At 47.5% G+C, this 17,090-nt stretch overlaps 1 protein-coding gene across 6 annotated transcripts in view; it reads left to right on the top strand.

The window, feature by feature from the left end:
* Positions 1-17,090, top strand: part of LOC107272186 — a 175,320-nt gene that overhangs the window by 8,420 nt on the left and 149,810 nt on the right. The window contains exon 1 of one of the 6 annotated variants that reach the window (XM_015749078.2): positions 492-1,112. The exons of 4 other annotated variants lie outside the window; for them this stretch is intronic. The gene's annotated coding sequence lies outside the window, so the exon portion shown is untranslated. Of the gene's footprint in view, positions 1-491; positions 1,113-17,090 lie in introns of those variants that run through there. One more of the 6 variants, XM_025089486.1, reaches the window with a different exon arrangement.

The following is a 17,090-nucleotide window of genomic DNA, read 5'->3' as shown; positions in this document are numbered from 1 at the left end:
CACGCGTTTATGTGTACAATAGTGTGCAAGAACTCATGTACTGCTCCCCGTACCTTAGTTATTGTAGTTATGTACCTACTATAACTACTGGATATACATATATGCCTTGTATGTACTATAGTATAGACAGTCATGCAGATTATACACATGTACATATGTATAGGCAACTTCCGTGGCAAATTTTGCAAATTCTATTTTTGACGTGATTTTTCGATTCACGGTTACAAGGCGACTCCGGCTACCGATACAGATAATCTTCTCGATTCCTGGTTCCCTTCGGGTTGCCACCATGCTCAGAAGCTACGCTTTCGGATTGATTCGTATAGTTACGTTAATGCTCTCGAAAGATTTCATATTATTTAGTTGGGGTCGAGGTGCTCGAATATTCGCGAAAACTCTCATTGTCGAGAAATTAAATATAGGAAAAACGTTTTTTATTTTCGAAGATCGAGTTCTCGAATCTGCCGCGGTGAGATAGTCGCGACGTACCGAATTCCCCGGCTGAGGAGAGTACCCGACGGAGACGTCTCCACGGGCCTGCAGAAGCCCGGATGAGATACCAGCGCTCCGCTGGAGATGGGCAAAGGGGGCTGTAGAGCGAGCAGAGATCAGGTTTTGATAGGGTTAAGGGCAGGGGAGGAACCTCCTGCCCGAGTTAAGGATGCGATGTCCAGCTGTCGCCCGATGCCCTGGGGAAGCGGCCGTGGAGGATCTCCAAAAGTGTTACGTAGCGATTCGCTAAGGAACGCTCTCAATTTAGTTTAAAGGGACGACTCGAGGGAGATGGAAGAGTTATCGGCTATAAGGATTTCGACCAATCAGAATGATTGGTTCTCGAATTTGTCTATTGTCAAGGCAGTCTGTCTCGGGGCACCGACCGAGGTGTCACGAGCTGTCTCGCGCTCCCGTCCTATCTGTTGTTAGTTTTTATAGCTGTGTTTCGCTACGGTATAGAAAGTTCTCGCTCGCGTAGTTCTCTCGCGATATCCCGGAAATTCTATGGGTTTCCCGTGCGTGTTCCGGAGGTGCAGTGTTGTGACCTAGTGCAGTGCCCACCCGAGTGTCCTCTGGATACGGTTCTCGACCTTCTCGGATTAGCTGCACCAGCTCCGGTGAGTACTCCCAATTTATTAATTGGTGAAGGGATTTCGATTTGACAGTTCAGATTCGTTTCGTTACGTTCTCGATCCGTTGCTCCCTGTATCGCGCACTATTTGCCTGATGCTTACTCCGACCCTCTAACTCAGCCTAGCAGCATGAGCGGCCGTGCATTTCCGTAACCGTGCGCTCCCGTTCGTGCATCCAGTTGCGTTTGTTGATTTTACGCGACCCCAAAAATCGACAGGATCCGTTAAGTTATCGTCTCTTCTGATAGGTTCCGTCAGAGCTCTCGTTTTGGTGGAGTGGGGCCTGTTCCACCCCAACTCCCAGTTGATACCAGCTCGTCAATTCCGCGATGAGCGGAATAAGCGGATAAGCGAAGGGTGGACGGCCGAAGGTAACGTAGGTTAGTTCTTTGATTTTTTCGCTATCGGTGTCGAGTTAAGAAAATATAATATAGCGCGTGTAGAACTACGTCGAGAGTTGTGTGCCTCTCACTCGAGTGAGAGTCGCTGAGGAAATGGAATAAAAGACGTCTCGCTCAATCTAAACATCCTGTCTTCGAGCGAATTCAGTTGCATGCTGATGGCGTGTATGGGGGGTATATGGTACACGTATCACACGCGGACCGAACGCATTCAGCTAATCGTAACCCATCGGTACTTTGCTCGCCCTGCACAGCTGCGGCGGACCACATCAGCATAATCGTGCAGGCTCCTCTCACAATCAGGAGAGCTCCCACTGCGAGCTTCACGTATAGGTGGCGGTATAGGCAATAGGTATATGCTCTCTTTACTTTGCAGCCACGTAACGACTCACGTCCTACCCAATTAACATACTTCAAATCCTCCTTTCTCACTTCTCTCTACTTATCTTCTCTTCCACTCTTACTCTTCTTCTCTTGTTCGCTATAATTTCTCCTCCCCTCGTGGCCCGACTCGAGAGATGAGTTCGCGTAATTATTGCAATTAGTATAGTAAGTAATTCTAAGGCCCCAAAGTTCTTCCTGTAGACCTGTCGAAAGCGACTGGAGCATCCCCGTGACGCTTGCCGTTTAGAGACGAGCACTATAGCCTTCATGAAGGTAAGAGTTAATTTCTTCCAGGTTTTTCATGGTGCGCTCAGTAATTATGCAATTAATTAGTAAAACCGCGAGCTCTCGGTCTCGATGCTCGGAAACGTCTTCGAGGCGCCTTACTAACATTCTAATTGGGACGACGTACATGCGCCTGCTGCAGACCACTCATCCAGTGCAAGATGCTGCACAAAGATAGAGTATACGGCTAGGTGTGTGTGTGTGTGTGTGTGTGTCGGATGAACAGTAGCCATTGCACCCAGTAGTCAGGGCGCACAAATGTAACATTGCAACTTATCTCTCGTCGCAGCTCTAACGTCTGGATGCTTTTCCCAACTGATTTCGAACGTGGCTGGTTGCGCATACGAAGGGATGGCTTTGCTTTTTTTTCACGGTACCACTTATTATCATTTCTTACAAGAAATCTGTTCTACAGGGGTTATCGGTTACCGGTTACCGGTTACCGGTGCGATAGGACCGTAAATCGAACGGGACGTTATAGATGGAACTACTTTCCAAAGTGAATCTAGTTACTTGGCCTTCTTGGTATGGGTTACCTATTCCTCCGATGCAGACTGCAGATTTGATGGAAAAACTTTTGACGGGAAATAAGGAAGAAGTACATGCTGGCGCCATGTTAGTAGCTTATTCAGAAAAGTGCTGCGCGCTATGCTTAACGACTGTCGCTTGGCATATTAGTCCGTCTGCGTGTTCGATCTTCTCCTTTCTCTCCGTCATTCCTCAGGGCGGACTTCTTTCTTGAGATTCTCATTCCACGTTCTTCACTTGCTGCGCATTACTTCCGGTAAACATAGCGGAACCGTATAAGAATAGCGACGAGGCATGAAGTGCCGGCAGTTCGCTCATGTCCTCTCACTGCTGCCAACCTGCGAATGCAAACTCCTGTTCGTCGCATCGACAGCACAGGCGCCTGCGTCGTTCAGCGCGCGATCCGGAATACAAGGATGATCTCTTCGAGGCAGAAAGATTTATTATAATTCTGGGTCATAAGCAGAAATTCCTTTCCGGTGCTATTATCGTAAATTAGCCTATGATTTCCTTTATTGTTCCACTATTCGATTCGCACTGAAAGAAGAGCCACTGCAGCTATAGAGATGTGTAAAGTCAAAGGAAATCGGTGGAGGTATCGGCCCGAGCGCGCGGCCTCTCGTCCTGTCTCAAGTGGCTTATCACAGCCTTATCACGCTTGTATCGCTCTGCAGCAATCCGGAAAGCTCAGTGATTCTCATCGTGGGCTCAGTGAGTATAACCAATGTCTACGTTGGCTATCTTTAAGCCTAGATAAGCATGCAAGAAGTCGGCAACCGCAAGAAAGTACAAAAATAGCAATACAACTTCTAGACCCGCGATCAGCCCCTCCGCAGTACGCATGTAAACAATTCTCTCAGCGACATTTATTGGAAAGTTGTTGAGGCGTGTCGGCACGTTGGGATTAAATCGATGACGTGCGGTCTACGTGCCCAAGCGAATTCGTTTCGGAAGAAGGCAAGGGCCCCTGCTTGATAGCCGGTTATTTGTTAAATTGGCTATAAGTCACTCTGAGAGTTTCCTCAAGTTTTCCCTGTTTGCCCTGCTGGTGCGTCCACTGCTGGCGGCTCTCAGCCTCAGCCACCGAACCAGCGCTGCTTCCTATAAGCAGTTCTCACTACACGCGGTTGGGAATCTCTGGTTAAATGCCAGGATTATCTGTCCCACGTGCGCTTCGCTCACTGCTACTCCCTTGTTATGCTCTTCTCAGGCCGCACGAGCGCAAACGAGATCCGAGCAGAGTTTTTACTTTCGCGTGCGCCGATGTCGAAAGCTTCTCGAGGGCCACGAGAAAAGGACAGGGTTCTTAAAAACGGATCCATTAAAGTTTTTCCGCTCTGCTTTTCGCCTCGCCTTTCTCCTCGCCTTTCTCCTCCTACGGTCCTGCCGCACTCCCGACCGGCTCGTCATGCGTTTGTTTCAGCTGGAAACAAGATTGCGCGTTTCTGCCATTCATGCCAGCTCTATGGCCCTAAGTACGACCACTGTCGCCGCTTATATACATATGTATAATGATATAATGCACGTTAACGTAATTTTGAATTGCCGCTGCCACTGCACTGACTCGCAGTGCCGTAAGCTATACACCGTACATACCGTATACAGTATCTATGTATATATACTTGGCTTTCTTAAAGAATCGATAGCTTTCCACCTTGGCTGGCGGTGCAAGTCTTGACGAAGAGGATGTGTCGACTAAAACGCCCGAATACACTCTACACGTTTAATATTTCTGGTCGATTAGGGTGCCGATATAAAAGCCGCGATAACAAAGCCGATCGAAGCCAATCGACACCAGTCGCTGCTGGTCTCGGCACATGGCCGATTTTCGAAACTCGTCTGTGCGTCATCGGTGTCATCGGTTCCTTCGGCAAGCTCCTCTGATTCCTTACTTAATAAAAATTCGAGTATCCTGTGCAGTGTCTTATAATTTAACACTTTAGAACACTTATACTCAATTCTTCTCTTGAGAATAATCAATATTTAGGAAGGTTGAATCCTGCAGTCATATCCGATTCTCGTAACGCTACATATATATATTTATATATATATATATATACATATACTATATGCATATGTAGACTGCAGGCAGGCTCTCTGTGGACGTTCTGAGCGCTCAGGATTGGTGGGGGTTGCTAGTTGAACGATTCTCCGACGAAGCTCGGACGTAATGCCAATATTTGTTCTCTAATAATGCCGCGGATAGAATTTCCAATTTCCAATGTTCCACGCCGCCATTCAATAACGGAAGACTTACTACTACACCACTATCTAGATAGTTACTATTTATTGCTCGGCGCGATAAGCAGATTTTCTCCGAAATTTCATCATGAAATATTGCGAACGGTTTGTCCTTTCGTTCCTACTGACAGGAGGCTATGGGCAAATTAACCAGTGTTTTTCGCAATATCGTTTAATTCTGCGTAGATTGACGCTTCCAAATTTTGACAGTCGTACATTCTGCAAGAATCCAAAAACTCGCGTGGAGCTCGGAAGGCAACTGTCCGGATGAATGAATGTATTGAATTGGTAATTGAATAGGTAAAGTCCGCGACACAGCGAGGCTCGCGTGACACCATATCTTGTAAAATGTTGAATCCATTTTTACCCCGTCGGTCAACGGTGTAACAGGTTAACATGTACGACCGTCTAGGAAAGAAGGGATCCCAGAGTCTTCCTCTAGGTGACTCGTTGCAGACATCGCTCGATCTCCTCCCCGAGCTGGACCAACCGAGATCAAAAGCGGCATTCCTTGCGCAGCGCACGGAAAGGGCTCGACGGAAGAGCACGAGTGCTGGAGGAGGACGTGTCCGGAAGAGCCTTGTGTCCTCGACTCTCGTTATCTGAGGGAAACCTTTTAAAGCATTCTTATACGTACGCTTAGAGAGATTACCGCGAAAGACCTCGGCCTCCATTCTTTTTCTTATTCGTTATGCGATTTTCCATTGCTCTTTCTTCGAAGGGTACTGCGTCGAGTTCAATCATTGGTTAGGTCAGGTTTATAATAATTGAATTATTCTTTTGGATCCTATTAATGCTCAAAATAAAAGCGTTTTCACGGTACCACTTGGTACTTGCGAGCACACTTGTAGTTTTTAATAGCGGTTACTTCGCGGCGGGCTTAAGGATCGTTTTCCATAAAATGGGAACTACGTCGGCGGCACTAATAACGAACCGGGCATCAAGTCATTAGGGCCGACACGAAGAGCTCGACAACGTCGACAACATCTACGCCCGGGCGTCACGTAGGAAGAGCCAGCTTCACTTTTTTCTTTTAGTTGTTTAGCCGCGCGCGTCTATGACGCTTTTCTCTCCTCTTTTCTTTCCTTTCCTTTTCTTCCCATAGATGCTGCTCCGCACTTATCCGTCTTTTTTAACCTTTCATTCTCTTTTATCTCGTCTTCAGGCTCTCAGTCCTCGCTCTAGATATATGCTCCTAGATTAGGTCGAGGAGAAGAGAGAGAGAGAGAGAGAGAGAGAGAGAGAGAGAGAGAGAGAGAGATACGGCAAGCCAGCAAACCCGTTCTTCCGTAAAATTGGTTATCCCGTCCTCAAGGATTACGATGCTATCCATTTCGCCCGAAAGTCAGTAAAATGCCCACTCGTTTTAAAACACTATCAGGCAATCATCATCAGGCGATCGTCAGGCGATTCCGTTCAGAGCTTTAAGTAGACGACGTCGTGAACGTCGACGCTGTCATTCGCGAAATTCCCGGATTTTATAAGGCCGCCTGTGACGTCACTAACCATCTACATACAAGTAACGTGAACGCGCTTTGGAAATCGAACGAGTCTTTCGCCTATAACCAGGTGGTCTCTTGCTGGCTTATTATGAGGACCCTTTGATTTTGATATTGCAGCCCTTCGCAAGATTTTCAGATCGACTTGTGGTGGGTCACCGGCTAGCACGGGAATTGAAACTGTAACTGACAGCCCGGTAATCCAGAAGAGATGATTATGTAGATGATTAGGTGCGACGCTGCACGCAAGAGGCTTTATCTAATTGTAAGTATATGTGCTATAGGGTTGGCTGGCGCACGTGGCAGTACGCGACGTGTGCTGGGCGCAGAGATAGAGTGGTGAGGGAGAGAGAGAGAGAGAGAGAGAGAGAGAGAGAGAGAGAGAGAGAGAGAGAGAGAGAGAGAGGAGAAGCGAGCGAGGGGGGGTCGACACAACTATCGAGTGGCACCTGACTGAGCACGCATTCTACACAGTTTCATTGCGCTTACACGTCTCCTAGAAAAGTAAATTATTTGGACAGATCAGGGTGCGCCCGTAGAATGACGGTTCCGGGAATATATTGGCGGCAGGATGAAACAAGTCAAGTATGGCAGCGTCTGAAGGCCAGCCAGTTTGTCCTCCGAGATCGTGAGGGTCAGGACGAGAGGTTGTAAAGTCGTTGGCGAGGAGGACAAAGCTTGAAAACTGGCCATGCTGTTCAAACTGCACGTAGACTTTTTATTTTGCCATGGCGGATCATCCGGGCAAATGGCCGTTTAAATATTGACTCCTTGTTACTGGGCTCAGCAGCCGTCCTGTCTAGGTCATCCTCAAGTATTATACCTGACTGATCGTCTGACTGTCTAACTAGTTGCTTAGTTGGCGATAACCAGCTAACTTCAGTATACGGATGAATAATCCTAAGTGGCGTAGGCGCTGCTCGCTCATTTGACTGTTAATGGCAGTAGGTATTACTTTGCGAAACTACGCCAGCGAATAAATTGCGAAGTTGTCCGACGCCGTCTAATTCTGGCCGCACATCCGACATGTCTCTGAACGTGTCTCTCTCTATTGGGTGTGTACAGCGGCCAGTACGTAACGCCATCGTGAAACCCTGAAACCCTGAATCCATGAATCCCTGAAACCCTGAAACCCGGAGGGAGACTTGTTGATTTTGGCTCGGCGATTCTTCGAATGCCGACCATTCTATACTTCTGTCTACTCATGGCTGCTGCACAACATCCACGACTTTTACTAGAAACACGACCAGAGGACTGTCAAAAGCGCCTTTAATAAAACTGCCGACCATATCGACAACGACGCCGACGCTGACGCCGTTTTAATGGGCTGCCTGCGCTCTCTCTCTCTCTCTCTCTCTCTCTCTCTCTCTCTCTCTCTCCCCCAGCCTCTCCAACCCGCGTGGACGAAGCTACGCACTTCTCCTCTATCTTCTCGATTTTCAGCGGATCAGCCGTTCCTCCTAGGAAAGCAAGTGTCCAAGAGGCGCTACCAAGAAGCGACGTACACAGGACCGAAATGACTGTTTGAATTACAATAATTTATTCGACCCGGGCAACTCGTATCGTCGGGACTCAGATTCGACGGCAGATTCGAACACCTCGACCTTAAAATATAAGAAAACAAATCTCTCGGAAATCATTGGCGTATAACCGTGCGAATCTACCCGAAGTGTAGCTTTTGAACAAGGTGGTGACTCGATGGGAACCAGGAATCGTGAACATTATTCGAAACGATAGTTGGAGTCGTCTTGTGACAGTGAATTGAAAAATCACGTCACAATGAATACATGTGCATAAGTTCGTTCTAACTATAGTGTATAATGTATATATAATAGGATCTCGTTCTTTTCTGCAGGCAATGCCTGTGTGTATGTCACACGCATGTGTAATTTCGTATCAATCGACAGGCAGAGCAACGTGCGGGAATACAGACCAAGTGATCGGTAAGCGAGGCAAGGCGTCCATTAGCCTGTGGTTAACAGGCCCAATGGCCTAGAACAGCCTAGAACAGCCCTATTCTGACAAAGGATTCGAAAAAGCCCCCTGCGAGGTGTTTGCGAATGCCAGCTGTTGGCACGAGCCCGCTCATTCTTCTTTCGTTCAAGTTCCATTGATGCCTGTAAGGCCGCATGGAACCTTAAATGCTTTATCGAGCGGCTACCCCACTCGAAGAAAGCCTCTTTTAATCTGTAGCCAACGACTGACCTCAGCCTGTTACCCGGCTGCTTGGCAATGCAGCGAGGCTCCCGTTCGACGATTATTCAATAATGATCCTATGGACTGACGGCCATATTGAAGTGATTATAAAAGACGGAGGAGAACCTTCTGGCTAGCTTGCCTCGTAATTTTAACGCGACGAGCAGTGTTTAGCTAATTGGGCGAGTTGCATCTGATTAGCAAGGTTAGCCTGCGCCCTGCTTATACTGCGGAGACAGAAGGATGGAGAGCTGAGATACTGCGCCCCCTGTTAACAATGGATAATCCGCGCATTCACAGGACTGCGGGCGCTCGAGAGCCGTTTCTGCGTGTTCCTATGGGAGCCGAGGGGGTGCTATAGACCCCACAGCCATATGGCACCGGCGGTACAGCTAACGTAAATACTTGGACTAACGGGTGGGAAGCCTGAAAAGTATTAACCTCGTCCACACGTACATTTTCTTCGAACTCTGTCTTCGAACTCTTTTCAACGTGCCTTTTCTCTCCTCTGCGATGCATTTACTCTAATTCTCTTTGGGGCAGATGACGTTAGTCGATCACGTCTCCGAGTAATTCCTATAAGTCTATAACCCACAGGTTAATCCTCAGGTGCGCTAGAAGCCAACGAAGGACTCCATTTTTTTTCAATCGACTACAAAGTGGACGCTTTGCGAATGCCAATCGTCATTAAAATCAGCTGCATCAAATGGTTTTCCAACATCAGATGAATAATTTGTACCTAGACACGAGTCATGGATATATCGATGCTTCCAAGAGGAATCTCCCTGTCGGCTGGAATTTGCGTAAAACGTCGGATGCATCTTCATGCATATATCAATGCACCTATTGACAGGGTGCTGGCATGTCATGTTGTAATTGCGAACAAATGAGTGAACCATCATAACCGGGAGTGTAGTCATAAATATTTCATTGAGCTCGCTCGTCGATTTCCATCTTGGGTAGCAATATCTGGCAAAGAGCTACCCGGAAGATGTCGAGGATGGATTTGACCTGACATGCGAGACCGTGATGCCGGAAATTCGTCGGGATGTTTCAGGCGCTTCTCGAGAGTTCGTCTCTCGTTTTGTCTTACGTCTTCGTTGAGGTTCCTGATGAACTGATGATTCATTGAAAACGCAAGGTCGTGCCAAAAGCCAGATCAACCTTCAGGTTTAGGTAGCACGCGTTACGTGCGCCGCTCACATGGTACTCTCGAGGGATGTTTCATCAATTTTTTAAATCTTTCTCATGTTCTTCCGGAGGATTGTCCTTGGAATATACGCGGATATGAGGAAATGGCAGGCAAGAAGTGCGCTCCCGTTGCTCCTCGAGTTGAGGCCTATAGGGAAATCAAAGTGGACTATCATAAAAATATCGTGATTTAATATTGAAGACTTGCTAGCTATCCACGTAGATTTCGCAGCGAACTGCGAGGAGTGGCTTCTTGAAATTCAGGTTTCTTCAAATTTGTCTTTGATTATTTGTATTCGGTAGTCTAAAGTTTCCGACTGGGAAAGATCGAGGATTGCCGCATTATTATTATTATCATCATCACATTATTCGACGGATTCTGTCTACTCTCCTTGAGATTTGCGCTACCTACTTTCATCTGCCTTTCCGATACTTTATGGACTTTGTGTATTTCTCGAGGATCTTAAAGGAACTTTGATAAAACCGTCACGTTTCGGAATATTCTTACTGCCGCTGTGGATGTGTTTTTATTTGTTATTTTTCTTTCCTTCTTCGCTAAAGTCACCGAAAGATTCTCATCAAAAGACGTTTTGGCACCTCGAGCCAATTAAAACGGCGTCTACAAAGTCAAAGAAAACGGGGCCCATTGGTGTCAATCGGACATAAGTCCTGTCGCTCTAACAGAGTAGACTGGTGAAGTTTTATTTGTTCGTTTGATTAGCGCGATTATTCATGACGGTTCGGCGAGCTCTCCCAGAAGACGACTCTGAATTGCAGAATTGCAGAAAGTTGGGTCTTATTGATCCTCGAGCTGGGAGCACCCAGCAACCCGGTTTTCGACATCTCACTTATAATGCCAGTCCAACTGAAGCCACCCTAAGGAAAAGGGGAAGTAGGCCTTCGTCGAGGAAAGCACACTCCTGGCAGGTGCAAGGCGTCTCAACAGGGTGCTCTTAACTCGAGAGTCAGGGGCGCCGCGTAGTCGCGACGCCTCGACTGCCGTGGACGCCCTTGCTTCCTGCCCAGAACCGCGATAGGCTGCTTGTAAGGCTACCTGGTTCTTCAAGATACTCGGCACAGCGAGTGCCAATTTATTGGTTGTCGGGACAGTATAGTTGCGCGCGAGAGAGACCCCTAGAAAGTCCTCGGGCAGAGCGATCTAAAACAACGTCCCTTGGCTAATCCTGAAGGAAGAACCCAAAGCGCCCAGTCGGACCGGCAAATTGGCGCACACGGCCAATTTAAATGCAGATGGGGCAGTAGTACCCAGCTGTCTCTTAGCGCAACCGTCAGCAGCAATACGTCAACGAAGATTTGAACGAATCAGCCGATAGCGGCTACATTGAAAATTCGTCAATGTGTATTACGAATTGTAAAGGATGGGCTACGCGCGTCGCACAGTCTCTATCTACCACAGATCTAATAGTCTCGCTGGTTGTGTTTATTTCCGTTTTCACTTTTTTCTTTTTTTTTTTTTTTTTTTTTTTTTTTTTTTTTTTTTTTTTTTTTTTTTTTGTTTTTGTTTACATAAATTCATCCCAAGCAAGTTTTGCTCCAGTTCTTTGAAAGCTCGAGGACCAGTAGTAGTAGATTATTATCGGTGAAGCTGTCTCGCGTTGCGCGATCCTTCCAGGGTCCTTTCCTTCCTTCTCACGGCCCCCTGGGAGTCTCTGTCGGTTAATCGGCTTAGCCTACGGGATTCCAGATAAACAGTTTATTATTTCTCCAACTCTTTTTTCAGCCTCGATCGGGGCTTTCCCATTGACATATAGGTTACATCGACGATAAGATCGGCCGCGCTCGTCTTACTCACCCAGACACGACGCCCTGAAATCTATTTTGGATTCCGTCTCAAGAGTCCTGCGTGTCCTGCCGTTACGGTTGGAACGTCTTCGCGTCAGATTTTCAAGTATCTTTTTTAACTTCCTTCGCTGACCGACACGATCGCGAGGCTCTAGAAAAGGGTGGAATGGCGAAGTGAGAAACGGGCGGCTAGTCAGCACAATCGGTTCATCCCCTGCGTCTCCTGTATCCCTCGTATCCCTCGGGATGGCAATAAAGCATGGATTCGCCTAGGATTAGTCGGAGAGTCCTGAACCTGCGGACATAGATATATCACTTCCGCCTCTGTTATTAGCTAATCAAATAGGAGGGATCAAATAGGATTAGACGTGACGCGTAATGTGCTCTTCTACTGTATGGACAATACGATAGAACTGGTGAACCTAAGAACCCTCGACACAACGGATACCGGGAGGTATCCATTTTAAGCGGCTCGTCCCCTGGAAATTCTCAAGCCAGAGCAATTTATAGATCTTTCCTGCACACGACTATGATTTCGATTGACGGACTTTCTCCTCTGCCGTCGTGCGACTATTATATCTGACAGGTAGTGGGACGCCGTTCACACGTAATACGTGCATATAATAAATACGCACAGATCTAAGGATATAACGCAGTGAGAAGACGCAGTTGTGAAACTGATTGAAGGGGATCAGGGGATGCAATGTCGTCTAAGGTGAGCGCGCGCTGGCAAGTGCATCGGTAAGCGCGTCGACGTCCGGTCATAATATGCTATCAAGTAATGGAGAACGTCGTGATTGGCGACGTGAGGGGCGACGCGACGTGTAGCTATCAGAGATGTTATTTAAGTTCGACGTGCTGTATAGTTCCATCTAGGGTAGGAGATTATGAGAACGGGCCGTGAGAGTATATTATCGAAATGTATTTAATTCCCGAGATCGAATATCAATTCTGAGAATATCGCGTCTCTAAGGACCGCGGGATGCAAAAGTTAGCAGCACGCGAAGCGGCGTCTCGTCGTCAATTGCCGCATAGTTTGGCGAAATCGCGTTGATCGGCCGATCGATACGAGCAATTCCTATTTTGCTTCTGTCTCCGCACGAGGGCATCTCCTAAGGCAAATCCAAGGCCAACGCACGCGCGCGCGCTCAAGACCGCTTCGCACTCTTTTAATATCTTAGGCAAAATCGTCGACGGGAGCGGGTACGTTAGTTGGTGAGCACCATGCCTGAAAAACGACATGCTGCAATACCGATCACCGAACAGAGTGGGCCTCTGTGATGCTGAGAGGGCGCCCGCGCGCCTCCCACGACGCCCACGAGTGACACTATCGTTCGCACTGCCTCGCTCCTTTGATATCTCAGGATCCTGGGAATTCTCACAGTCGTTTCCGGCATCCTTCGTACCAGCGAACCTAGAGTTCCTCCTTCATCCGACTCTATGCGATCGCCTACTGTGAATTCATGAATGCCGATCCCTTCGGCACTATGGAGACTGCACTAGGTTCCCTCTAGTTCCCTCTAGTTCCCTCCAGGCGAGGACAAGGCACCACACGTCCAAGGAGCAGGAAGTCAGTTGAGGCAGAGTTCAGTTAAGTGGAACTGTTCGTTGTTTGAGCGCCGAGGCGCGTGTGACTCTTCGTTAACGAGAATTCGCAGCCAACGAGCCGACGCAGCGGGATTACCAGTGCGGAATGAGAAAACGCAAAGGAAGAGCCGGGATAACGATAGCAAACCGGAAGGGAGGAAGAGAAGAAGAGAAGAGAGCAAGACTGAGAGAATCATAGGAAGACGAAGATGGAGATGAGAAGAGAGCAGTACCAGCTGACAATAAGACGCAGAACCTGCGACACCGGAATGGAAGACGGAATGAAATCGTAACTTCGGAGCCAGCGTATCTCGTTAATTAATGAAATTAGACGTGGAACGGAAATCCTGGAGGTTATACAGAGGGCGAAGTGCGTCCAAATCTTGCGCATTATTGTCTCTGTGGTCTTCGCCCGCACCAGACACGTGTCAGGTTCTCTCTCTCTTTCTTTCACGTTCATCCTATGATCGTTACCTCGTTCGTACACACTCTGACTCATAATAGATGTCCTGATGATACACGCGCACAGACGGATGGACCGACAAGTAAGTGCGAGAACCCCATCGAAAGGCAGGGACGGTGATTCCGACGACCCTCTTTTGCTTAATCCGCCTGCTTTGCCCCCCTTCAGTTACGGCATCCATAACTGGCGTTACGTCTTTCATTAACTTTAGCATTGTGCCGCCATCCTACCTAACCTAACTTCTCTCAATGCAGTTCGCCTGTTTGTTTGCTCGGCGTCAAGGGGACGCGAGTCCCCGCGCCTATTTGTTTTTCCATGGGACGTATTTGCCTGCCATATGTTCCTACATTCGAGCCTTTTGATTATGATTTCCTGCGATTTTTTCAACGAGACCTCAACCACTGATACGACTAGGTTATTAATACCAACGGCTTGGATATCCTGCAGGAGAGACGTATTTTTCAAAGGATAGCGCTGATACTATACATCATTATCACGTTTGGCAGTTTGGCAGTTTGGTAGTTGGCCAATTTGCCAGTTTTCCAGCTACACTTACGCGCTATGCGGGGGTTACTTCGCGAGTGGCATCTGTGCTCGGTTGATTGTAACGATCGCACAGTGCAATTTCTAAGGGATGGTTTTTGATCGATGCCGGACCTCTACGTCAACGCTATCGTGTGTATGTACAGATATGAGTCATGCAAGGACTTATCTCACACACTTTATTTGATTATGTGGTGTTCGAGAAACTAGATCAAGACAATAATGGAGACCCTTCTGATGAAGAATATTTCCTTTTAATTTAGGCGATAATACCACTGGCAATACAATTGCGTAGGAATTTGCATTACGACGGTGAAAAACGTATTATTCTGAGCTTCTTCCGTCCATTCGGTCTGTACGATATGTGGATACAATATACATATATGTATGTGATATACACGTGAAACATGAATGATTGGGTCACCATTCGTCCTCCATGGATGGGCGAATTCTACCTTGCGTCTTGAAAGGAGATAGGAGCTTATGCGAACTCATGTCCCCTCGCGTGTTCCTGCCAGTCGAAACATAAATCTAAGAATGAAAGAAGAAATGCAATTTAAAAAAATAAAAATTGAAATGCTACCGTAAAGTAGGCAAAGATTCTGCCTGATGACTGCGTAGTCAACTATTCCTAATAGCGCTGCGGGTCTGATGCCTGCATTTTCCCGTATAGAAGGGTACCTTCCTTATTAACGCGCCTTCCTTTCTCTTGTCAAGTTTTTCCTGCTCCCGCGCTTACTGCAGTCGCGGGTAGGTACGACCTAATGGACGAGTGCTTCACCGCGTGCCGTATTCAAGTTTGGACGCTGACTTTGGCACTTTGTTTAAAAAGGCAACAGAAGAACGTCACAAAGAGAAGACGTGAAGCCATGAGAACCGGAAGAAATGGAATCGGTGCTGAGGTTGCGCGACGTGCGTACGCGCGCAACCTCTACTACTCGCGAGACTCGCATGCAAGTTATTTGCCGTTTAACGGGTTAAACCGCGCAACCTAACGAGTCAGAGAAGGATAGGGGTTGGGAGGGGTCGAGGGGGTAAGAGGGGAAGTAGCAGCAGATGGGGTGAGTGCGTTAACTCGTCTCAAGAAATGGACATATTTTTAGCACAGCGAGTGGGTGGGCTCTGCGCTGTCTCTCGTAGTGGCATTACTGTCGTCAGTGCTGTGGCTGCTCACAACTACCACAGGAGACGAATCTAAGCAACTACCAAAAATAAACTAATTTGTCCCGAGTTTATCAGGAACGATTTGGAAAATGAGCTTGCAGTCGTAGATGCTCTTCCTGCAGCTTCGTTTACGCAGTCGTTACTAAGAAGAGCACTTGCGCTTTTCAAGGGACACAACGGGCTGCGAGACTATCTGAGCTCTCTCTCTCTCTCTCTCTCTCTCTCTCTCTCTCTCTCTCCCCTTCATTTTCCATCCGTAAAAATCCGTAAAGGGAAGAGCAGGGACGCCGGGGGACACTGAAGAAATGCACAGGCCACTGGCCACCTTGAAAAATCGAGACAATTTACTTTATCCTAAGATTGAAATGAAGCATTTCATATTGAAGTTGTTGATGATTCACTTAGCAGCTCGAGTTAGTCTCTCCCTTTAAAGTTTTGTAGCAGAACCAACTTTAATCCAACCACAGTAGTCTTGAATAATCCTACGAACGGCCAGTTTTATTTTAGTCAATCTTATTACATCAAGGTGACTGGAAAGTGTAAACGGCCATATTGAATTTTTAATAACGTAAATCTTGAGTTACGTGGAATTTACACATTATCCTGTGACAAGAGTTCCTAGGAAGATAGAAAGGGTAGAAGTAGACGAAGAACACGAACCGAGCGCTAGTCGAACCGCCCCGTAACTCGGTGGCCGCGGCAACTTGCAAGTGAAATCGGACGACCGCAGGACTAATTGGGCACGCGACAAATCAAGAGGACTGATCTTATTCTCTTCCGAAGCTCGTAATCTCTTATTTTCCAACTCTGATCTTGAGGTAGGGAGGTGACGGCGGGGTAGCATTGTGTTCGAGACCATCCGTTCCGATTCGTTCCTACTACCCAATCCCGTAAAAGGACTGTGTACAGTCTGTCGAAGAGTGGTTCCTTATGTCTCTAACGATGATAAACGCCAGATCCAGCATCCGACGGAGCGGGGAGAATCCAGTTGCGCAGCATTAACTACCCTGGAAACTTTTCATAAAACATCCTTTCCACCTACAATGGCATGCAGCTTTTTCATCTTGAGATCGAATTATCAAATTCATCTTCTTTTCTACACTATGAATATCGTGGCAATCACTTGGACGTCCTAAGTCCAGTGAAAATCCATTTGAAGGTATTTCTTTTATTTACCTCCCTGCCTCCGCTGTCGTCACTGCTCATCCTCATCAGCATCGTCATCGTTGCAGAAGAGTGAAAATACTGGAGACTGACGAATGTGTGAAAGTCTGGACTGAAGAATCTGGCTCACTTTGACTGCATCGATGCAGCAACGTTGCGCGTCGAGTCGCCGATGATGACAGCGAGAACAGTGAGGAGAACGACGTGAACGGCAAGAACGGCGAAAACTGCAAAGGTATTCATCGAACGACGTCTCGGCGCTTCGTGGCGAGAGGCGCACCCGATGATAAAGAAAGCGTGCAAGGGGGTTGAAATGTGTTGAGAGACGGCTTTAGACAGAACGAGAGAGATAGCGCTGGGCTCTGGATTCGCATGGGGTGACGCTGCGCGGCTCAGGCTTCGCTTCGCGTATGCACATTGTTTCCCCAACACTGTTGACTCGTTTCTCCATGTCTTTTTTTATCCATCTTCCTTGCCTTCCTGGATGCGTTATTGTGTTAGGTGGGGTGGGAGG

Source organism: Cephus cinctus, unplaced genomic scaffold, assembly GCF_000341935.2.
Source record: "Cephus cinctus unplaced genomic scaffold, Ccin1 Ccin1_scaffold1123, whole genome shotgun sequence".
NCBI lineage: Eukaryota > Metazoa > Arthropoda > Insecta > Hymenoptera > Cephidae > Cephus > Cephus cinctus.
Note: the sequence above shows the minus strand (reverse complement) of the source record. Positions and strands in the feature narration are given on the sequence as shown.